General features: G+C 43.9%; 1 protein-coding gene across 2 annotated transcripts in view; it reads right to left on the minus strand.

Moving 5' to 3' along the window:
• Positions 1–24,242, minus strand: part of FAM110B (family with sequence similarity 110 member B) — a 132,254-nt gene that overhangs the window by 84,402 nt on the left and 23,610 nt on the right. Inside the window, exon 1 of one of the 2 annotated variants that reach the window (XM_039912650.1) lies at positions 10,271–10,354. The exons of the other annotated variant lie outside the window; for it this stretch is intronic. The gene's annotated coding sequence lies outside the window, so the exon portion shown is untranslated. Of the gene's footprint in view, positions 1–10,270; positions 10,355–24,242 lie in introns of those variants that run through there. 2 annotated transcript variants of the gene reach the window in all.

Here is a 24,242-nt window from a genome sequence, read left to right on the forward strand (position 1 = left end):
AGACATGTGGCAGAGCTGGGATTAGAACCCACGTCCTCTGACTCCCAGACCCGTGCTCTTTATGCTGCGGGTTTGTTGCCTGGTGATCTTTAGGCACGTTCCTTTTAGGTTACTAGCGTAGGCCACTCCACTGCTGTCAGCTCTAAATTCAGCTGTGCGCACTAAAGCAGACAATTCCTCCCAACCAGAGAACTATTTAAAACAAAAATATCCTGTCAGACCTGTCTCAGTCCTCGTCCAACCAGGAAAAACCCCAGAATCTCCACTGGTGCTGGAGACAAGAAGAACTAGGGGCAGGGAGGGTTTTTTTCTCCACGGCACTTCCTGGATTCACCCTTTCGTCTGTTAGGGGCAGGGAATGTGTCTGTTATATTGTTATACAGTACTTTCCCAAGCACTTGGCACAATGCTCTGTACAGAGTAAGTGCTCAATAAATTCCTCTGATTGACTGATTCTCCAAAGGGTTACCACCAAGGTCCAGGCACGTGTCCTATTAACTCCTGTCTCAGCCTCCTCCCTGGACTCTCCCCTCTCCGGTTTCTACTTTACTCTGCAACTCAGCTCATCTTTCTATAATGTCCTGCACCCCTCTCTTCACTTAAGAGCCCTCCAGGGTTATCCTTCCATCCTCATGACACACAAAAATTCCTGGCCATTAGCTTTATGACAGCATCAACACTTTTCCCTTTTATTATCCACTCTCTTTTCCAATGTCACCCCAGCTCGCTCCCTCCATCTCTCCCACACTCACTGTTCCTCCCCTCAACTTGCTTGCTTCCAACTCCTGGCTCACTCTTCTTCCTGCCTGGAACTCTTGGCCCCTTCAAATCTGCCAAACCATTGCATCCTCCACCTGCAAAATCCTTCTGAAATCCTATTCCCCCAGGAGACTTTCCCTAATGAATTTTTTTCCTCCCCAAGTCACAGCCTTCTTACTATTAACTCAGCACCTTTGCACCGTCTTAGCACGTTTGCAGTCGCTACTTTCCGATATCATTTGTTCACCTTGTTTTATAATAGTAATAGTGGTATTTATTAAGTGCCATGTTCCAGGCCCTGTACTAAGCGCTGGGATGGATATAAGTGAATCAGGTTTGACACAGTCCCTGTCCCACATTTATCCCCATTTTACAGATGAGGTAACTGAGGCCCAGAGAAGTGATCTGCCCAAGGTCACATAACAGAAGTGGTGGAGGCAGGATTAGAACCCACGTCCTTCTGACTCCCCAGGTCCGTACTCTATCCGCTAGGACACGCTGCTTCTCTACATTCAATACTACTCTTACATACAATACTTAATAACAAATTACACATTTATTGTTTTATGTACCTATGTGGCTAGACAGCCAGTTCCTTGTGGGCGAGAATCACATCGCCATCCATTCCATTCTACTAAGCACTCAATACAGAGCTTTGCATAAAGTAAGTGCTTAATATATACTACTGATTGAGGCTCGGGTCTCATTCCTAAAGGTGTTCTGACTACTCATGATCCAGAATCCCCAGCCGCTAGCAGGCCCGGGCAAAACCAAAGTCCACCTACGGAAGCGTTTCAGTTGCCGCACACCTGCACACTCCCTGGCTGGTACGAAGGGGGCTGTAGCCAGAGTGATTAAGTGACCATCAGGAATCCCCAGATTGACAGGTCCCAAAATGGTTACGGCAGCTGATTTGCCACAGGACCCCTGAAGAAACAGACACAGAAACCATCCCAACCACTTCTGGGCCATAAAGTCCCAGAAACCTGGTCTGTGTTCTAGACGACATTCGTGGCCCAGAAATGCTTAGGGCTAAGAAGTCCTCCTTCCCACCTCCAACAGGGAGTGCGAGCAGGGAGTGATAATCGGGGGTAGGTGGCTGAGTTATTGGAAGATTTGCCCAGAGACTTGGAATCCCCAGGAACAGTACAACTCAACAGAGACAGGTCAGGCTCCATTTGGGGATTCCCTGGATCAGAGCTTTGGGACCACCTGGCTGATTCGCCATCCACACACTAGCTACTGATGCCTCGCTTCACGTGAGGTGACAAACCCCTTAGGTCATCTTCACTTGTTACTGCCGTTGAACCCCAAACCTTAGCTCCCCAGATGTCCTGCGCTCGGTGCCAATATGAAAAATGCCTACAATGTTATTCACTCAATCGTATTTATTGAACCTTTACCGTGTGCAGACCACTGTACTAAGTGCTTGGGAAAGTACAATACAACAATCAACAGTGACATTCCCTGCCCACAACGAGCTTACAGTCTAGAGGGAGTTCCCTTCCACACATGGAAACCAAATAACATCCATGATTTCAAAACAGGAACACTTCATCAAAGAATGAAAGTTGAGAGTTCAGAACAAAGCTGGGCCACTGTTGTGACATCCGAGGGATTCCTACTTGAATTTTTAAGAGTTCAAATGGGAAAATACCTTTCACCCACACCCAAAGTATCATTATAAATATTTAATCAGACTTAAAGGTCTGTGCAACTGAAGCTAATACAGAATCACTGTCAGGAGATATTGACAAGCAAGATGTCAGGTTTATATTATACACATCCATTGAAATATATATTTGGGAATATATATACATATATGATTATGCTTTAAGTCGCTAGGGTTGAAAATACTGACATTTACATTGAAAATTGCAAATTTTGCTGAGCTTAGTGATGATGTTTTCTCTACAAAATTGATGACCTCTTTTAAATTAATACTAATATTTACAACAATAATAATAATAATAGTTATAAAAATACTGTTATCTAAGCACTTAATATTTGCCAAGGCCTGTGCTGGTGCAGATATAAGAATCAGATCAGACAGTTCTTAAGGAAGAAGAGGTATTTAATCCCCATTTCACAGATGAAGAAACTAAGGCCCAGAGAGGGTAAGTGGCTTACCCAGGGTCACCCAGCAGACAAGTGGAGGAGCAAGAACTAGAGCCCAAATTTGGTGACACCCACTGTTGTGCCCTTTCCACTAGGTCATGTTAAATACCCTACAGGATGCTATGAGTAAATCAGAAAAACAACAACAAAAAAGTGCATGGCCTAAACGCATTTTCAAATCCAGTCCTGCTCTAACGTGGGGGTGACACTTGCAGGACCCCACACTGAGGAAAACTCGCTTTGCCCGACCCCCCACACGCATGCGGTTTCTGTCGTCACCGTATAGCCCTGCATTCAAACAGACTCATGTTGTCGGATAAAGCTTCTCCAATCTCCTAAAAACGTCCTAGCCAAAATGCATAAGGAAAGCACTCATTCTGGCAGAATTAGCTATATGTTAAAAACCTAATCATCCTTGTAATAGCCGACGTTACTTTCTTAAACATCTATCTATTGGAAAGGCCAATAACACATCTCTCATGCCCTTAAGTAACATTAGACTAATGAGAAAGGCAAAGAATCAGATGAACCCAGTCTTAAATGAATGCTTCAAATATCAGACTGTGCACTCAGCTTCAATAATAATGATGATGATGATGATATAGTGGTATTTGTTAAGTGCTCACTATGTGCCAAGCACTGTAGTAAGCACTAGGCTAGATCCAAGATAATCAGTTCGGACACAGCCGCTGTCCTTCATTGGGCTAACAGCCCAAGTTGGAGAGAGAACAGATCTAATACTGATCATTCTGGCCACCTTCAAAAACTTTATTAAAAGCACATCTCATCCAAGCAATCTTCCTTGACTAAGCCCTCACTTCCTCTTCTCCTACTCCCTTCTGCATCACCCTTGCACTTGAATTTGCACCCTTTACTCACCCCTTCCTCAGCCCCACAGCACTTACGTACACATCTGTAATTTAACCATTTATATTACTGTCTGTCTCCCCATCTAGACTCCAAGCTTGTTGTGCACAGGGAATGTGTCTACCCACTCTGTTATATTGTATTCTCCCAAGAGCTTAGTACAGTGCTCTCCACACAGTAAGTGGTCAATAAACACGACTAATTGCTTGACTGCATCCCCATTTTACAAATCAGAAACTGAGGCACAGAAAAATTAAGCGATTTGCCCGAGGTCACAGAGTAGGCAAGTGACGGACAGGAATTCAAACTCAGGTCCTCGAACTCCTATGCCTGTGCTTTTTCCACTAAGTTATGCTGTTTCCTGTTTCCATCATAGAGATAGAAACTGTCTGGTTGAAAAAGAGGAAATCCAATCACTGAAGACTGCTCTAACCCCAAAATGCTCAACAGAATAAAGGACAGCACTTTCCCTGCAGAACTCAAAGTACTAGGCCCGACTCTGCTAGTGAGCAAAAAGAGTAAGCTGTTTTTTGGGGGGAAGCCCTGAACATCTCAGGCTACTTGGAGATCATCTGCAAGCCAGGAAGAGGCAGTTGACTAAACCCTTACCCCACCGCTGTCTGGAGAAAGTCACTGCATCAATTTTAGACAATAAAGACCGAGGTGATTTAGGTGACTTGAGGCTTTCTTTAAACCTCTGCCCCTTCCTCACAAATCAGGAGCTGCCAGAATGTTGGGTTGGTCAGAGCTAGAGGGGACAGAAGCAGTTTCTGTGGAATGGCTGGCTCCCATCTATCCCTCCTGAGGAAAAGACGAAGGTCCAGTCATTCATTCATTCAATCACATTATTGAGCATTTATTGCGCAGAGCACTGTCTTAAGCACTTGGGAGAGTACAACAATAAACAGACACATTCCCTGCCCACAACAAGTTTACAGTTCAGAGGGGGGAGAGAGACATAAATAAAATGCAGATACATACATTAACTGTCGTGGGGTGGGAGGGGGGAATGACCATAGGAAGCAAGGCAGGGGGACACAGGAGGGAGTGGAAGAAGAGGCAAGGAGGGCTTAGTCAGGGAAGGCCTCTTGGAGGAGATATGCCTTTATTAAGGCTTGGAAGGTGGTGGGGACGTCATTCATTTTTTGTTGGATACGAGAAGGTAAGGCATTCCAGGCCACAGACAGGATGTGGGCAAGAGGTCAGAGGAAAGAGAGACAAGTTCCAGATACAGTGAAAAGGTTGGCATTAAAAGAGCAAAGTATGTGGGCTGGGATGTTGTAGGAGAGGCAGGGTAAGAGGGTAAGGGGACAGTGAACAGGATTATCCACGGCCCAATCCCACAGTGCTCCCCATTTACAAAGTCTTTCTGAATTCACATCTTCTCCAAGGGGCTTTCCCTGACTAATCGCTTGTCTTCTGAGATTATATCCTGCCACCTCCCTCTTCAGTACAGCTGCGCTACCTAAATACAGGTATGCGCACAGCCTACTGTACCACTTTCTAGATTAATTTTGCATACCCTATCACTTAGAGCAACTCCTAAATATACCCCTTTTTCTTTCTTGCTCCCGTCTGGAACCTTTTTAAGTAACTCTCACCCCGGGGGGTAAGAATCGTGCCGATTTAGTCCCACTGTACTCTCACAAACTCTTAGTGCTGTGGCCTGTGACCAGAAGGTGCTCTATCAATCAATGGTATTTACTGAGCACTTACTGTGTGCAGAGCATTGTTCTAAGCACTTGGGAGAGTACAATATAACATAAATGGCAGACGTGGTCCCTGCACACAGAGAGCTTACAGTCTAAAGAGGGGAGCTTTTAGTCTAGGGTTAATCCATAAATACTGCTGGCTGGGATTTGTGTATTCTTATACTGCTTCTCTTTCTCACCTTTGACATCAGATCATATCTCTGCTCCTAGGCCTTGAGATGAGCAGATAGGAGACTTGCACCTGAGAACTAGAGTGGATCCCAGGTGGTTATAATATTAACAATAATAATAGCTGTAGTATATGTTTAAAGCTTACTAGATTGTAAACTCACTGGCATCAGGAAATTTGCCTACCAACACTGCTGTACTGTACTCTCCCTAGTGCTTAGTACAGTGCTCTGCACACTGGAAGCATTCAATACCACTGATTGATTGATGGGTATGCCAAGCACTATATCCAAAGATAATCAGATTCGACACATTCCCTTTCCCACTTGAGGCTCATGGTCTAAATGGGATGGAGAATAGGTATCTTGTCCTCATTTTAGAGATGAACTGGTTGCCCTGAATCCTTACAAACTTGGCTTTCTAATAAGGTTGGAAAAGTTTCATTATTGAGGCATATTTAAAAAAAGACACGTATCTGCTAAGTGCTTACTAGGTGTCAAACATTGTTTTAAGCATTGGGAGAGATACAAGTTAGATTGGACACAGTCCCTTTTTTATGGAATTTGTTGTGCACTTATTATGAATCGAACAATGTTCTAAGCACTGAAGCTGCATGGCATAGTAGCTAGAGCATGGGCCTGGGAGTCAGAAGGTCATGAGTTTTAATCGCAGCTCCGCCACTTGTCTGCTGTGTGACCTCAGGCAAGTCACTTCACTTCTCTGTGCCTCAATTACCTCATGTATAAAATGGGGATTAAGATGGTGAGCCCCATGTGGGACAGGGACTGTGTCCAATCATATTTGCCCACTAGGCCATGCTGCCTCTTTGAGCTGAAAAACTCCACGCAACTGGTTAAGTTTACAAAACCAGGGACCAAATAGCTTTTAAAGTGGAAAACATCTATGTTGGAGATACAGAAAGAGGGAGAATAGTCACCTTTGTTTGGCTGGATGTTTGTTAGCAGAGGAAAACAGCTGGACCTCAATTAACTCCCCAACAACTATGGAAGGCTATGGCTTCCAGCACCATAGCAAGCATCAGCTGCATTGCGTCATTCCTCTGGTTAGCCTGAGAAGATAAATTAAATGTTTTCCCTTCCCATGGTAAAGAAGCTATATAGTTTTGTTTTCATTTCAAGTACCGTTTCAAGTTACGGAAAACTTTAGCCAGCTATGTGGCAAGCGCTCCGTATTTAATATTGGAAAAGCCAGCGATTTATACTTATGTGGAAACAGATGTGTACACTTCTCAGTTCCCAGAGCTACAGATGATTTTTGAGTTTTGTTTTTGATTTTTAAAACTCTGAAGCGTTTTAAAAGCGCAGAGGGAAAAAGAAAGAAAAGCCAAACTCCCTTTGGGGAGAGACTGAAGGAGAATCTGGCGTCTCGGCACAGCCCAGCCATTCAAACAAAGCAGGCAGGCGGGGATGTAGAGAAGCGACAAGCAGGATAGAGTGGAGGTGATAAGCAAAACTTTTTGATCCATTATTCATCTCATTTAAAGCAAGGATTAGTGTTTCAGAAGTAAAGGGGGTTCAAGTAAGTCACAGTCTACATTAAAACTCGAAAATGCCCTCGATGTTCACTGAGGCAGCTGGCAACTATTTGATTCCATGTGCTTCCAGTTAGCGTCTTTTAAAAATGATAAAGAAAACAAATTGATTTACAGTTGGAATACTGACCCAACTGCATTCCCACACTCCCTAAATTATTGATGGTGTCACCTCAGTCTAGTAGATGAACCCTGAAACCCACTGCAAAAATCCTCCACTAGAGAGGACTTGCCACAGGGTCAAAAAGCATCATTTTCTTTTTTCCCATCTTTTTTATCTCCACTTCTTCTTTCATCACCCCCTGTTAACTGTAACTCTCTTTGGCCACGGACTCACAGGACAGGGAGAGAGCGGTGATTTTTGTTTGTTTTTTTTTAATAACGCTTACTAAGCACTTCCTATGTACTAGGCACTGAGCTACGCACTGGGGAGATAGACGAATCAGGTTAGAAACAGTCCATGTCCCACCTGGAGCTCGCAGTCTTAACCCCCATTTTACAGATGAGGTAACTGAGGCACAGAGAAGTTAAGTGACTTGCCCAAGGCACAAAGAAGAAAAGTGAGGGAGCCAGAATTAGAGCCTAGGTCCTTCTGACTCCCAGGCTCATGCGCTGCTTAATATACATAGGGAGGGAGGGAGGAAGGGTAGAGGGAGGAATGAGGAGATTGCTATTCCGGCTACAGTTCTCCAGGGTACGTTGCTGAGCCCTGGTAGCTCTGGGGAGGAGAATCAGGTTCATTATTATCATTTATTAAGCACCAACAATTGGAACCTGGAGCTTCAGAAGGCCATGGCCTTTTAAGCCTTGTATAAAGGTCCCCAGGGCAGCATTTTTGATAGAACCAATTAATTCCTGGGAACAAAGTAAATCTCAGGTGGAAAATATGCCACCCCTTTATTACTACAGGATGAAACTCCTAGCTTGGCAATTCACATTTCATTCATATTCATCCCCTCTTGCTTTTATAAGCAATCAGCCTGTAATATGGTTGGTGTGACATGGCTACGTCATCCATCTTGGAAAGCAAGAACTTGCTTTTGCAAACTTTTAACTCTTCTTTGTACTGACAAACTCACAAATTCACTTCTGAGCTGCTATGGCAATCATGATGGGAACTAGTTACTGAATAAGTCAGGTATTTTGATCAAGTCAGGCACTTTGATATTCACCCTACAGTAATAATTATGTTGTTTATTAAGCGCTTATTATGTGGCAAACACTGTATTAAGTGCTGGGGTAGATTAAAGATAAACAGGTTGGCCACAGTTCCTGGGACACATAGGGCTCACAATCTCAAGTATTTATAGTACTTATGTAAATGTTGTTCTTATCCTCTACTATCCCCCTTATCCATAATCTATTATAATGTTGTTTCTCCTTCATAGATAACAATAATAATAATTATGGCATTTGTTAAGCACTTACTATGTGCTAGGCACTGTACTAAGTGCTGGAATGAATATAAGCAAATCAGGTTGGGCACAACCCCTTGTCCCATATGGGGCTCACAATCTCAATCCCCATTTTACAGATAACTAAGGCACAGAAGTTAAGTGACTTGCCCAAGGTCACACAGCAGACAAGTGGTGGAGCCAGGATTAGAATCAATGACCTTTTGCATCGCAGGCTGTGTGTTATCCATTACCCCATACTGCTCATCTAGTTGGTAAACTCCTTGAGAGCTGGAATCATGTCTACCAACTTTGTTGTATTGTGTTTAGTGCAATGTTTCGTACACCATAAGTACTCAATAAATACCATGGATTGAGATAAGAGACTAGTCAGGGAAGGTCTCTTGGAGAAGTGATTTTAGTAAGGCTTTGAAGATGAGAAGAATAGTAGTAGTAAGAATACTTATTAAGTGCTTATTTTGTGCAGAGCACCATACTAAGCCCAGGAGAGAATACACAGATAGAAATGTTCCCTGTCCCCCACGGGACTCACAATCTAAGAACAGTGGTCTGCAGTCTGGGAAAGGGACGGGAAGAAGAAAGGCAGGCTTGAGTAAGAGTTTGGCAGCAAGAGAGATAAGAGTGAAGTAGAGTTAAATATTTAAAGTCCTCCCTAAGACTTCTTGAAGGCAGGACTCATATCTACCAATTTTGTTGTACTGTACTTTTCCCAAATGCATACAGTACATTGCTTTGTACACAATAAGCACTCAGTAAATACAACTGATTGATAGATCTTCCAGCACCTTAAAAGGTTGCTCTTTGGTGGATCTGGAAACACATGCAGCTGAGAAAATGTTAAGCTTCCTTCTAGTGTTCTTGCTGAGTCTCCCCAAGAGAACCTCTTGGTATACTCTGTAAGCTCCTATTGGGCGTCAATCAAATCTATTGTACTTTCCTTTCCCAAGCACTTAGTTCAGCTCTCTGAACAAGTGTAGACTCTCAATAAATACTACTAAATGCTGCTGAAATGGTTTCTAAAAGATGTCTGCTCCTTGAGTGCCGTACTGAGAACTTACTTCTACCACTGCAGTTTCTTTGTTGACCTAAGCGTGGTGTCTACTTCCTCAACGACACTTGTCGGGTTTTTCAAACTGACCTAAAATCTCAACTAATCAAATATCCGGAAGCTGTGCTTTCTAAACAGCATGCCAGAGTGGGGAACCTCACTGTGCCTGATGCACTAACAAGTGCTATCTTTGGAGAAGCCTTGAAAGAGACCTTTCTTGGCATTAATTAAAGTTTTAATGAAATGTTTCTTTAACATTAAAAACAAAATTACCCTAAAATCCCAAATGGTTCATAGACCATGCTATTTCTCTAAAAGCCAACCTCCTACATAGAGAGGCTATAAAACACCAAGCCTTGGTATTCATTATGTACTTTGCCTAGCCCAGCATATTGAAGATGTTCACTAAATGTGGAATTAAAGAAAGTGAGGCCATTAATTGAAATTAATTTAAATGGTATGCTTAGCAGTTACATTCCTGAGTTGCCAGGGTTTAACTGGAAATTATCTATTCGACTTCAAACATTTTTCATGAATCCTGACTTATGTACATGGGAGAAAGAGAAAACAGCCTGAGACAAAATTTACCTCAGTGAATCAATCCATCAATCAATGGTATTTGAGTGCTTACTGTGTGCAGAGCAGTGTACAAAGTCCTCGGGAGATGCCTTATCTGCTGGATGATCTTGGGCAAGTCACTTCACTTCTCTGGACCTCAGTTACCTCATCTGTAAACGGGGGATTAAGACTGTGAGTATCATGTGGGAGAGGGACTCTGTCCAACCAGATTACCTACCCACCAGATTACCTACCCCAACACTTAGAACACAGAGTATGCGCTTAACAAATACCATTAAAACAAACTAACAAAAACTCTGTGCCCCAAATGGTTTGTGTTTGTCAGTCTGGAAGCCAGAGGCTGGCCAACATAGTCTTTCCTCCCTCTTGGTGGTAGGTTGGCAGGGAATAGCCTCCTGTGACAGAGGGGTAAATGACCTTTGAAGCACATTTAGAGAGCTAATTAAGACAGGTCAATTTCAGGCAGCTAGCTAGACTTGGGGACGAAAGAATGGAGGAAGGAAAGAGGGGAAAAAAGGAACCCTCTGAAATGGAGGCGTTGATGCTTCAAGTTGGGGGAACTTCCAAATCAATACCAAACATGTGGCTGGCAGCAAGAGAGAGCGGTGAGAGACCAGACCAGTTCATTCTGATGGTGCCATAAAAAAAAAAAAGACACCTGCCTCAAAACGAGGGTCTCTGATTTACTCTTCCCTTTCACAAGTTAACTTGATCCCCTACCTGTTAGCGTATAAGCTTGTGGGCAGGAAATTGGCCTTATATGCCCCCTACACGATGCAGATGCTCAGTAAATACCACTGCTGCTGTTTAACAACTAGAGAAGAAAGGCCAAGGGCTGGGCATCAAGGTTTGGGAATATTAATCTTTTTGTGATTACTCACCCCACCTTGCTGTCAGACATAGCTGCTCCTCTATTCTGGTTGATGAAGGCAGAGAGCAAGGTGTGTAGAAACTAGAAAGGGGAAAGGGAAAGAGTAAGGTGGGATGGGATGATGAAAGTAGGCTGCCCCAAAGAGAAGAAGTGCTGGACCAAGAATTGTTGCTGAGCCTCCTGCCCGTCAGCTTCTGGTATGTTGACTAGTAGTGTAGCACATTCCAATAGTTGGCCAGCTAAGTGTATAAATGCATTTGGGGAGGCTGTAAACTCATTGTGGGCAGATGTGTCTGTTATATTTTTGTGTTGTACTCTACCAAGAGCTTAGTAGAGTGTCCTGCACACAGTAAGCGCTCAAAATATACGATTGATTAATGTATAAGAGCAGCCACAGGTATAATGCCTAAGGTTTGCCATTTCAGCAAGATCAATGTCATCCCCACCATCATCACAACCAAATAATATTTGCTGAGGTCATGGCTCTCTGCTTTGCTTTCACTATTTTCCTTTGGTAGAAAACTATAATTTTCACCCCCCAACACCCCATCCCCAATGAAAAGATCTCGGTTCAATTTCTCGCTGGAATGAATCCCTCCACTTAATGTTTACTCACTTGGTTACCTTGCTGTCGTCTATCTGGGCAATTTAAAACTCTGCAACATTTTCTATTCCTGCCAGAAAGCATTTATGCATTAGCAGTTTTCATTTATTTTACCATTAACCTTTATACACCAACAGAGTTGCTGAAAAAAGATTAGGGAGAAATGGAAGGATGCCACGAATGAACATTTTAAGTTCTACATATGATGCTATTTCCTCGCGGCAGTCATCTTTTAGTGAAGATTGATCTGGTCTATCCACTGGCTTTGACCCCCACTATAGCCCATTATATTTTCAATTTAGCTTTCTACTTCTATTTCGCCCTCGGCATATACCCACCCCTCTTCCCATCCCCGGCAATACACCGCTCCTACCCGAATCCACATCTGCTCTCCTCTGCCCCACTGAAGACTCTCCATCCCGATCCATCTTCCACTGCTCCAGAGGGAAAGGGAAAAAACAACACTATGAGGCCTCCCCGAAAACCTCATTCCCCTCATCTGTAAAATGGGTATTAAGACTGTGAGCCCCTTGTGGGATAGGGACTGTGTCCAACCATATTAGCTGGTATCTACCCCAGTGCTTAGAATGCTGCCTGGCTGCCGGAATGTTTATTGTAGCACCGGGTGGACTTGGACTCAGCCGTCTAGCCACAGTACTGGTCTTTTTTTGTTTTTACACTGTGAATTTTTCCTTGGTTTCATGCTATTTTAGTCTTTTTCTGGTTTCAGCTCTCCTTACATGTCTGTTGCCACTCCTCCCTTATACATCAAGACTGTAAGCCCCCTGATGGGTAGGGGCTGTGACTAATGTACATATGTCCATCCAGGAAGATTTGTTTGTACGAATATCTGTCTCCCCCTCTAGACTGTAAGATCATTGTGGGCAGGGTACATGCCTGCCAATTCTGTTGTACTGTACTCTCCCAAGCACTTAGTAGAGTGCTCTGCACATAATAAGCACTCAATAAAAACCACTGATTGACTGACCATTGTAGGCTCATAAAAATACCATTGGTATATGATTTTGGTATGTTTACACTGTTCTGCAAGGTATAAGAGAGGGAAGAGCACTATTTTCTTTACTCCTGGAGACTTTTAAGGGTTTAGAAACAAAACTGGCCTAGCTAGAAGGTAAGAACCACCCAAATACAACCTGCATTTTAAATCCAGACAGTCTCCAACTTGTGTCACAGGAGCTGATGCCTATCTCCACACCTACAGACTCAGTAGAGAAAAAAGGAGTCTCTGAAACAAAATGCTAATGCCTTGGGTGTTCAGGGAGAAGGAGGGGCCTGATAACAGCTTCATGGAGCCCCAAGAAAAAAAGCAAAGGAGAAAACTCTATTATACTCTGTTATCCAATTCTCACTAGCCTACAGAACAACTCAGAAAATAATGGTCAAAGAGAGTGCAGCTAGGAGGCAAAGACAGGACGGTCTGGGAAATATAGGTCTGGACTTTGGGTCATCACTGTGGCTTATGGTGATTTTTTCTTGTTTTTTTTTTAAAAAAAAACAAAAAACACGGTATTTGTTAAGTGCTTACTATGTGCCACTCATTATTCTAAGCAATTAGGCAGATACAAGATACAGTCCATGTTCCACTTGGGGCCCACAGTCTTAATCCCCATTTCACAGGTGAGGGAACTGACATACGGAGAAATGAATTGACAAGGTCACACTGCAGACAACTGGGGGAGCTGGGATTAGAACCTAGGTCCTTCTGACTCCTAGCCCCATGGTCTAATCACCAGGCCATGCTGCTTTTTCAGCAGTGCCGGCCCAGATACATCTGCTGATCCTCTGAAGGCACCTAGAACCTAAAAAGAAGGTAAGGATGAAAGAGCTTTCTATTCCAGAGGTGCTCACATTTCAACTTAGATTTTTCTTTTAATCAATAAATAAACAATCTCCTCAGAAAACCACCACACCATGTGCTGGCTGAAAATGGAAGGCCCAGCAAATTTCTTAGGTCAAAAAATAGCACCGATGATGATTGTGTTGATATTAAATTATTTAATGCTGGAAAAGTGGTATTTTCGAGCCAGGGCTGATGGAGGCTATGGCCTGCCCCAATGAAACACCCAAATTCATTTCTGTGGAACACCTACAGAGGAAAAATACTTGAGTCTTAAAAGCATGTCTGATACCTCCAAGAGAAGACGAATGTCAGTAAGAGCAAAAATACTTTCATTTTTCTGGAAGTAAGCTTAAACGGATCCAAACTGCTTCACGTCAACAGTATCTACCCTCCAACACACTGAGAAAAGAAAAAGAATAAAAAGAGTAAGTACAGATAATGGTGATCAGGTTAATCCAGATCAAGAAGATCTAAAACTGCTTTACAGGAATTTAGTAACAGGGTTTGGGACTTTAAGAGTGAGGAGCCCAAATCCTTAGGAGGATGACAGACAATAGCACTCTATGGACTAGTACACACTAAAATAAACTCTTGCTTAAAACCATTTGTTGCTAAAAGCTGTTCAAATCAGATTAGTTCCTAAAGCAAATAAGATAACAACAACAACAAAAAGAGAATGCCAGCTCCAAAGTTCAGCTTTAGGGTGCTGTCAACCACTGCTGCCTGAAATTCTAACCCTACATTAGTGTTTTTCAGCAGTGCCGGCCCGGATATATCTGCAGATCCCCTGAAAGAACCAGGAGCCTAAAAAAGTAGGTAAGAATGGCATCAACTATCAGTATGCAGCACAAACAAATCACCAATTTGATTCTGAATGCATCTCCGTAAACAGGGAAGACCTTCATCCAACAGACTCCTGTATGGGCCACACTCAAGCCAGTGGCCTTCTAGTTCTGAGACTCCAAGAAAATTCTGGATGGCCACAGCTCTTTGTGCTGGGAAATTTCATAGTAATGATAATATTTCTTGAGCTATCACTGATGGAGTGTCTTGCAATACGCCCTTGGGAAAGTTCAGACACAAGTGACACATTCCCTGCTCACTAGGAGCTTACCATTATTATTTACAAATGATCAAAATGTAAATTTAAGTCCATTAATAACTGTGGCATTTGTTAAGTGCTTACTATGTGCCAAGCACTGGGATAGAAAGATGATAATTCCACACGTCCTATAACCCTCATGGGGCTCTTAGTCGAAGTAGGAGGGAGACCAAGTATTGAAATCCTCATTCTGCAGATGAAGAAACTGAGGCCCAGAGAAGTGAAGTGACTTACCCAAGGTCACCCAGCAGGTAAGTGGTGGAGCTGGGATTAGAACCCAGGTCCTCTGACTCCCAGGCCCATGCTCTTTCCACTAGGCTGCACTGCTTCCTGTCTTTTCTGTTCATTTTGGCCTTAGAACTCTTCCCCTCCATTCTTCTGAGGGTTTCAGAGTGGGGTGGCCAAGGAGGCCAAGTATGGGCAGTCTACCTGGTACTATAATTCCCTGCAAGTGAACTCAGATCCAGCTTCCTGACTGCGGGGTTCTCACTTCTGGACAGGTGGTTACTCACTCAGGCCAGAGCTGAAACCGGCCCAAGCTTGGATTGGGCCAGGCCTGGGTAGGCTATGCCCCAAATTTATTTCTTATTTGTTCAAGGTTCCATCTTAAATAACTTGCAGTTTTTCTTACACATAATTGTCTACAATTACTTCGAGAGAAGCCCGGTGCCCTACAGAATATTACCCCATGCCCTACCTATAATCGTGCCTAATGGTTCACTTACACTCAGTGTCAAAAATGAGCCATGAAATTAAAAAATTGGTTCTCTACCTCTAATTTGACTGCTCTGAATTTTATCTTCTTGTCCAGTTTTACACATAAAATACACACCTGTGTGTTTCACTGCCTGCACTTGAAACCAACACTTAAAGCCCAGAGCAGCTGCAATTAACTCTAATTGTTTTCTTATGACTTGCCCAGGTCTTTTTTGCAGTGAAGGACTCCTACCCACATACAGGACCACTGCAATCCACATAAAGTCACACCATTATAATGAGGAACTCTTAAAATTCCTATAAGGACATGAAAGGATGGTAATAGAGGAAATGGATAATTTTAACAAACCACCGAGATTGTTGAAATGGTGCAAAATGGTCCACCAGAGAGGAATGTGACCAGGATGGCTAGAGATAACCGAGAAGCTCAAAGCTTATGCTTCTGTTGACATTTGTGCCTAATTTGTCCCCCAAACATGAAAGCAAAACCTACCCAAAGAATGGTAGCAATAGACTCCCAGAATGGGCTTTATCCTGGGGGTTGGGAGACCAAGGCTCTAAAGCTACTCTGTCCCTAACCAAGTGTGTATAACTTCAGGCAGACCACTGAGGCTGAGTGTCTCAGTTTACCCTCTAAGGGTTTATAATACCTGAAGCAGTTTGGAGACTGAAGCAGCACTGCCTGGAAGAAAGAGCCTGGGCCTGGGAGACTGTAAGCTCTCCCTCTAGACTGTAAACTCCTTGTGGACAGGAAATGTGTCTTATAATGTTGTGTTGTACTTTTCCAAGTGCTTAGTACAGTGTCCTACACACAATAAGAGCTCAATAAATACAAGTGATTGATTGGAGGATCTTGGTTCATTCATTCATTCAATAGTATTTATTGAGCGCTTACTATGTGCGGAGCACTGTACTAAGCGCTTGGGATGAACAAGTCGGCAACAGATAGAGACAGTCCCTGCCGTTTGACGGGCTTACGGTCTAATCGGGGGAGACGGACAGACAAGAACAATGGCACTAAACAGCGTCAAGGGGAAGAACATCTCGTAAAAACAATGGCAACTAAATAGAATCAAGGCGATGTACAATTCATTAACAAAATAAATAGGGTAACGAAAATATATACAGTTGAGCGGACGAGTACAGTGCTGTGGGGATGGGAAGGGAGAGGTGGAGGAGCAGAGGGAAAAGGGGAAAATGAGGCTTTAGCTGCGGAGAGGTAAAGGGGGATGGCAGAGGGAGTAGAGGGGGAAGAGGAGCTCAGTCTGGGAACGCCTCTTGGAGGAGGTGATTTTTAAGTAAGGTTTTGGAGAGGGAAAGAGAATCGGTTTGGCGGAGGTGAGGAGGGAGGGCGTTCCAGGACCGCGGGAGGACGTGACCCAGGGGTCGACGGCGGGGTGGGCGAGACCGAGGGACGGTGAGGAGGTGGGCGGCGGAGGAGCGGAGCGTGCGGGGTGGGCGGTAGAAAGAGAGAAGGGAGGAGAGGTAGGAAGGGGCGAGGTGATGGAGAGCCTTGAAGCCTAGAGTGAGGAGTTTTTGTCTGGAGCGGAGGTCGATAGGCAACCACTGGAGTTGTTTAAGAAGGGGAGTGACAGGCCCGGATCGTTTCTGCAGGAAGATGAGCCGGGCAGCGGAGTGAAGAATAGACCGGAGCGGGGCGAGAGAGGAGGAAGGGAGGTCAGAGAGAAGGCTGACACAGTAGTCTAGCCGGGATATAACGAGAGCCCGTAATAGTAAGGTAGCCGTTTGGGTGGAGAGGAAAGGGCGGATCTCGGCGATATTGTAGAGGTGAAACCGGCAGGTCTCGGTGACGGATAGGATGTGTGGGGTGAACGAGAGGGACGAGTCAAGGATGACACCGAGATTGCGGGCCTGCGGGACGGGAAGGATGGTTGTGCCATCCACGGTGACGGAGAAGTCTGGGAGCGGACCGGGCTTGGGAGGGAAGATGAGGAGCTCAGTCTCGCTCATGTTGAGTTTTAGGTGGCGGGCCGACATCCAGGTGGAGACGTCCCGGAGGCAGGAGGAGATGCGAGCCCGAAGGGAGGGGGAGAGGACAGGGGCGGAGATGTAGATCTGCGTGTCATCTGCGTAGAGATGGTAGTCAAAGCCGTGAGAGCGGATGAGTTCACCGAGGGAGTGAGTGTAAATGGAGAACAGAAGAGGGCCAAGAACTGACCCTTGAGGAACTCCAACAGTTAAAGGATGGGAGGGGGAGGAGGCTCCAGCGTAGGAGACCGAGAATGATCGGCCAGAGAGGTAAGAGGAGAACCGGGAGAGGACAGAGTCTGTGAAGCCAAGGTGAGATAAGGTATGGAGGAGGAGGGGATGGTCGACAGTGTCAAAGGCAGCAGAGAGGTCAAGGAGGATCAGAATGGAGTAGGAGCCATTGGATTTGGCAAGAAGGAGGTCATGGGTGACCTTAGAGAGAGCAGTCTCGGTAGAGTGGAGGGGACGGAAGCCAGATCGGCGGGGGTCTAGGAGAGAATGGGAGTTAAGGAATTCTAGGCATCGATTGTAGACGACTCGTTCTAAGATTTTGGAAAGGAAGGGTAGTAGGGAGATAGGACGATAACTGGAGGGGGAAGTGGGGTCAAGAGCGGGTTTTTTTAGGATGGGGGAGACGTGGGCATGTTTGAAGGCAGAGGGGAAGGAGCCCTTGGAGATTGAGTGGTTAAAAATATCCTGGCTCTGCCATTTGCTTGTTCTGTGACTTTGGACAAATCACTTAATTTCTCTATGCCTCGGCTTCCTCATCTATTAAAAAAAGAAGATTAAATTCTACTCCCTCCCATGGAATCTGGGAGCCCCATGAGGGACAGGGACTGTGTCTAATTCATGTAGGCTTGCCCGTTGAAATTATTTATATTAATGTCTGTCTCCTCCTCTAAACTGTAAACTCACTATGGGCAGGGAACATGTTTGCCAATGTTGCACTGTTCTCTCCCAAGCGCTCAGTAAAATGATCTGCACATAGTAAGCACTTAAGTATCTGTTTCTGTTTTGTTTCTGTTCTGGTATATTACAATAGACAATATTACATACCAGAACAGAGACAGTAAATCATGGAATGAAACAATTCAGAAATCCTTTATCAAAGTTATTTTTCCAGAAAAAATTAAACTACCAAAATATCAGTGATTAAAAAAAATTTTGGCACTCCTTTGGGATGCTACAGTCTGAACTGAAACTACAGAAGCAGCAGGACCTAGTAGAAAGAACACAGATCTGGGAGTCAGAAGATCATGGATTCTAACACCGGCTCAGCCACTTGTCGGCTGGGTGACCTTGGGCAAGTCATTTCGCCTCTCTGTGCCTCAGTTCCCTCATCTGTAAAATGGGGATTGAGAGTATGAGCCCCACATGGGAGAGACTGTATCCATCCTGATTTGTTTCCAACCCAGCGCTTAGTACAGTGCTTGGCAACATAGTAAGTGCTTAAATACCATCGTTATTATTATTACTAAAAGAAAGGCAGGTGGTGGGCAATATCTCCTCACTTTTGCTGCCCCCAAAATAGCACCCAATTGTGTCTGACCCGGATTTCAATTTGATTTAGAGAAAAAAATGGTATTGAATTTAATGGTATCTTCTCCTCTTCTTATTTGGTCCAGGCTGAGTGAATAATTTCTTGAACTCAACAATAAGTGATCTGGTACTCAAAAGAATTGAGATCCTCCACCAATTAACAATTCAGCACCAAATTTTGGTGTCACAAAAACAGGCAATTCATGGGATGTCAATTGATTTAATGAGAACTGAAAGATGAGCTAAAGAAACAAGAGATCCCCAAACCTTGGATTATGTGCATGGAGGTGTGCGAGTGGAACAGGAGGGGAAATGTCACTCAATGGGTAAGTCTATGAAAGCACAAGTGTTAAAGCAAATGAAGAAAGGAAATTCCGTAATACAATCAGGATATAGAACCATCTGGATCTGAAAGAGTGCAAAGAGTTGCAAATTATTTCACCTATCAGAGCCACTAAAATTTAGTGCAGGCAGATGATTGCTATATTATTACATATCATAGTCCGCCTACCCTGTTTAAGTTGGGTCAACTCGAGGGACGGAAGAATATGCTTTTAGGTATTTCACATTCGAGTAACATGATTCCATTACTATCTTTCCTTTAACCCGGGAGATTGAAATAGTTTTAGAAAGTGCATTATTTGGGCTAGACTTCATCTGAGTTGGCATTACGTTAACCCTTGTTTGACCCAGGAATAATTATGGCCAGCATGTTCTCTCTACTCCCGGGATCGCCAACGGATTTAATAGGCAGTCTGTAATACATCCACATCCACCACATGTCACACCATGACATTAAGGGCAATATGGCTTAGTCATAAAAATGACAGCAGAGAAAAGTTCTGTACAATTCGATAATAAGTAGGCTTGAGTGAAACTGATCTGGCAGGTTGAAAAGCGACGGAGCTAATATAAGGAGTAGAATCCTTAAAGGAGCTGGATCAGCACTGATTCCATGTCTGAGATACCGAAGCATAGGGAAGCAGTGTGGCTTAGTAGGTAGAGCGTGGGCCTGGGAGTCAGAAGGGCATAGGTTCTAATCCTGTCTCTGCTACATGTCTGCTGTGTGATACTAGGCAAGTCACTTAACTTCTCTCCATCTCAGTTAACTCATCTGTAAAATGGGGATCGAGACTGTGAGCCCTTCACGGAAGAGGGACGGTGTCCAACCCGATTTGTTTGTATCCTCCCCGGTGTTTACTAAAGTACTTGGCATACAGTAAGTGCTTAATAAATACTATTATTATTGTTATTCAGCATTTTGGACCTCATTCATCATGCTGCCAGTAGGACCTGCTGAGACTCCTTCAAGAAGCCTTCCCTAAGGCCTCCTTTCCCTTCTCCCTCTCCATTCTGCGTCACCCATACTTGCCCATTCATTCCCCCCTCCCATTAAGCACATATCTGTAATTTATTTATATTGTCTGCCCTCCCCCCCCAACATCCCTCCCAGATTGGAACCTCACTATGGGCAGGGAATGTGTCTGCTATATTGTACTTTCCCAAGTGCTTAGTAGAGTACTCTGCACACATTGAACGCTCAATAGATATGAATGACTGACTGAATGATTATGAAGTGTAAAGGTTTGGTCTCCAGCTGGTGCTTGTTCCATGGACTTCTAATGGGGTTCGGGGAGGGAGAGAACAGATGGAAAGTTCCCTGATGAATCTCAATAATTTAGGGGAGATGGGGGGAGCCTCTTGGCTGTAAGCTCCTGAGGGCAGGGAACATGTCTACCAACTCTGTTGTATTGTACTCTCCCAGGTGCTTAGTAGAGAGACCTACATGGGAAGTGCTCAATAAATATCACCCGACTGACTGAAGCACTGCTCTGCAGCTCCAAGTACCAGAGCCATGAATTTAGTAGCCCTACTAAAGGTCAGTTACAGCCAAGGGTCCCTGAGGGCAACCTGTGGCCTGTCGGGTCAACCGAGATAGCCCAAGAATCCCTCCAGATGCCCCTTGAAACTGCAGATTCAAGCCTCAGCGCCAGCCAACCCTGGTGGCTCCAGAGCTCAGCCAGTCTATACAACTCAATGAAACGTTGTCTGGGTGCGCTTCTCCAGCATGGAGGAATAGAGTCAGTCATTCAGGCTTCCCAGGGCCTCCTTTGGAATTGGTGCTCCTACCTATTCTGATTCCTTAAACACAGAGTTCTTATTTGCCGACCTGAAGATGGGAGCAGGAGATGATGAAAGAAAAATGTAACTTCTACATAGGGTGTTTTGCTTAGGAGACTTGGGAGTTGCACACGCAACTAGAAGAGGCATGCACAGTTCAGGGTTGTAGCCGAAGATTTCTAAGAACCAGTTTCCATAAAGAGAGGGAAGTCTGGGCCGGCATTCCATTTACGGCTTTCCAACAATGGTTCCCGAGTCTTGAATCTCTGCCCTCAGCTCCATGAACGGAGTCTGAGTCTGAAACAAGACTGCAAATCCTGACCTACTTTTTTTTAAAAAAATGGCAAAAAAGGAAAGCACTATTTTCCTCTTTAAATTCCAAGTGAGAATGATGATTCTTCCCTCCCTCGTCAGACTTTCAAAACTACATTCAATAAGTTTGTTTTGCAAGAACACAAAGAACAAACTAATGATATTTGATTAAAATAGAAACCTGAACTCTGGGTTGCAGTGATTTTCCCCCAGCACAAGTGATTTGATTAATTTTCTTTCACCCTGCTGAGGTAACTGATTGGGACTACATAGCTATTAAAACTCATACAGGTGTGTATTTTTAATGTGTTTTGCCAAGAAGGCTTCCTTCCAAAATGCAAAAATATGCTTAAGGACTTTTTAAATTTACATTAGCCAAATATAGTTTTGGAGTACAAAAGTAATAAAATGTTTCAAAGACACCGGCAGAATGTGAGGGTGGGGGAGGCCCCTCCGACTTCTCTCTTTCGAACATCTTCTCAAAGATCATATATAACATGGGGAATTATTTTCTACCTTAGGCTTTGGATTTTCAAAAAAATGAAAATGGCAAGCAATTCAATACCTTGTTATCCTATAGTCTTAAAGACTGCACCTGGAATCACCAGGATTTTCAGGTGCGTGGCCATTTTTGGTATACTCACTGCCAAACCCAAACTGTCCAAACTAAATTCAGGCTTGTTGTTTTTAAAGCATTATGTTTTGAATAATTCTGAAACCGTACTACTCTGCCCATGAACCCAAATCCCCTAAAACAGGAAATGTAATATACTAGTTTCTACCCAGCATCTGCATAGTTTTAGAGATTTCTTTTCAATCAGTGGCATTTATTGAGCCCTTACTGTGTGCGGAGCACTGTACTAACCACTTGAGGAAGTACAGTATAACAGAGTATAACATGATCCCTGACCACAAAGAAACTGATAATCTACGGGAGGGAGAGAGACATTAAACATTAGGGATAGGGGAAATAACTCTGTAACCACATGAGGAATGACCTTATTGCCCATTTATAAATCTACTCAAAGCTCTTGATGATACCAACTATTTCCTTTGCCTTTTATTAAATTACACCAGCCAAGTTAAAGAAAAATTCCCATATATCTGGGAAATCATATGTTCCACGGCAGAATTATTTTCACCTCAACACATCTCTTCTAAAAAACATACATTTTCCTTTCTTTAATATTTTGAACACCACAAGCAAACCACTAATCCTGGACTTATCGTGGTACCTCTTTTAAAATGTACTTAAAATAAGACGTTCACCCGCATAATTGAGAGAAGGGAGGTGCTCAGGATACTGAAATTAGGTTCCCACAGTCTGACTCCATGAAACCCATTTTTTGATGGTATTTGTTTAGAGCTTACTATATGCCAGGCATTGTACTAAGCACTGGGATAGATACAAGATAATCAGGTTGGACGCAGTCCATATCCCATATGGGGTTCACAATTTCAGTCCCCATTTTACAGATGAGGTGAGGCTGGGATTAGAACCCAGGTTCTTCTCTCAGGCCCATGATCTTTCCACTAAGCCATGCTGCTTCTACGCAGATGATTCCCAAACCTCCATCTCCATCCCTAATCTCTCTCCCTTTCTGCAGTCTTGCATTTCCTCCTGCCTTCTAGATATCTGTTCTTGGATGCCCTGTCCACTGTACTGGAGTAGATACAGAATAATCAGTAGTAAATCTCTGTCCCACATGGGGTTCACAGTCTAAATGGTAGGGAGAACAGAGGTTTAAACCCCATTTTACAGATGATGAAGGAACTGAAGCACAAAAAAGTTAAATGACATGCCCAAGTTCACATAGCAGGCAAAAAGGGCACTGGGACCATCAGGTGATGATGGCAGGAACTGGTGTCGGGAGGGGGGCAATCATGAGCACGACTTACTGGCCCAAAGGATCACTCCATTCAGAGTCAGCAGGGAAGGACTCACACAATATCACAGGAGGTCCCGCCTCTGCTCATCCAGAGGACTACAAGTACCTATTTCCAGCAACTTCAGAATGACCCTGGGAATAAAAATTTGAAGGCCAAAAAGACCTTTTTCATAATTCTAAGACCATGCCAAACAAGTGTATCACAAATATCAATATTCAGCAAAATTAATTTAGGTCTCGCTTTAAAACGGGGCACGGGAAATATACCAAGCCTCTCATGAACTGTAAGAAAAAGGGAATTCTCCAGAGGAATATTTGTTGAGGTTGAAGGCACCCAGGACCAGTGACATTATGGAGTGCCAAATGAACAGCTGTTCAACTTAAACTTATTTTTTTAATTGTATTTGTTAAGGGTTTACTGTCAGGCACTGTACTAAGGGCAGGGGCAGATACAAGGTAGGACACAACCCATGTCCCACCTAGGGCTCACAGGTTTAATTCCCATTTTACGGATGAGGCAATTGGGGCACAAAGAAGTTAAGTGATTTGCCCAAGGTCACAGAGAAGAGCCAAAATTAGAACCCAAGCCCTGACTCCCAGGCCCAGGCTCTTTCCACTAGCTCAAGCTGCTTCTCTAGGACGTATGACAGCCACATACCCTAATAGGTCCCAAGAGGCTAAGTGCCTGGGACCACATCCATACTCTAACACCTGGAAATGACTCCTGAACCACTCCCTCCCCAACCCCTATCTGAACTGGTTATATTAAATCACAGGATTCCACCAGGATGGAGAAAGCTGTCTGCTTAGATGCAATCCTATCATCCCTGATTCAATTAGAGTAATACAGGATTGCAAACTGGTGCCAAAAGCTATTCCCCATCTGTCTAAAAGAGAAGGAATGACATCTGACAGAGAAGCAGTGTGGCATCATAATAATAATAATGATGATGGTATTTGCTAAGCGCTTACTATGTGCCAAGCACTCTTCTAAGCACTGGGGTAGATACAGGGTAATC

This window comes from Ornithorhynchus anatinus, chromosome 7, assembly GCF_004115215.2.
Source record: "Ornithorhynchus anatinus isolate Pmale09 chromosome 7, mOrnAna1.pri.v4, whole genome shotgun sequence".
NCBI lineage: Eukaryota > Metazoa > Chordata > Mammalia > Monotremata > Ornithorhynchidae > Ornithorhynchus > Ornithorhynchus anatinus.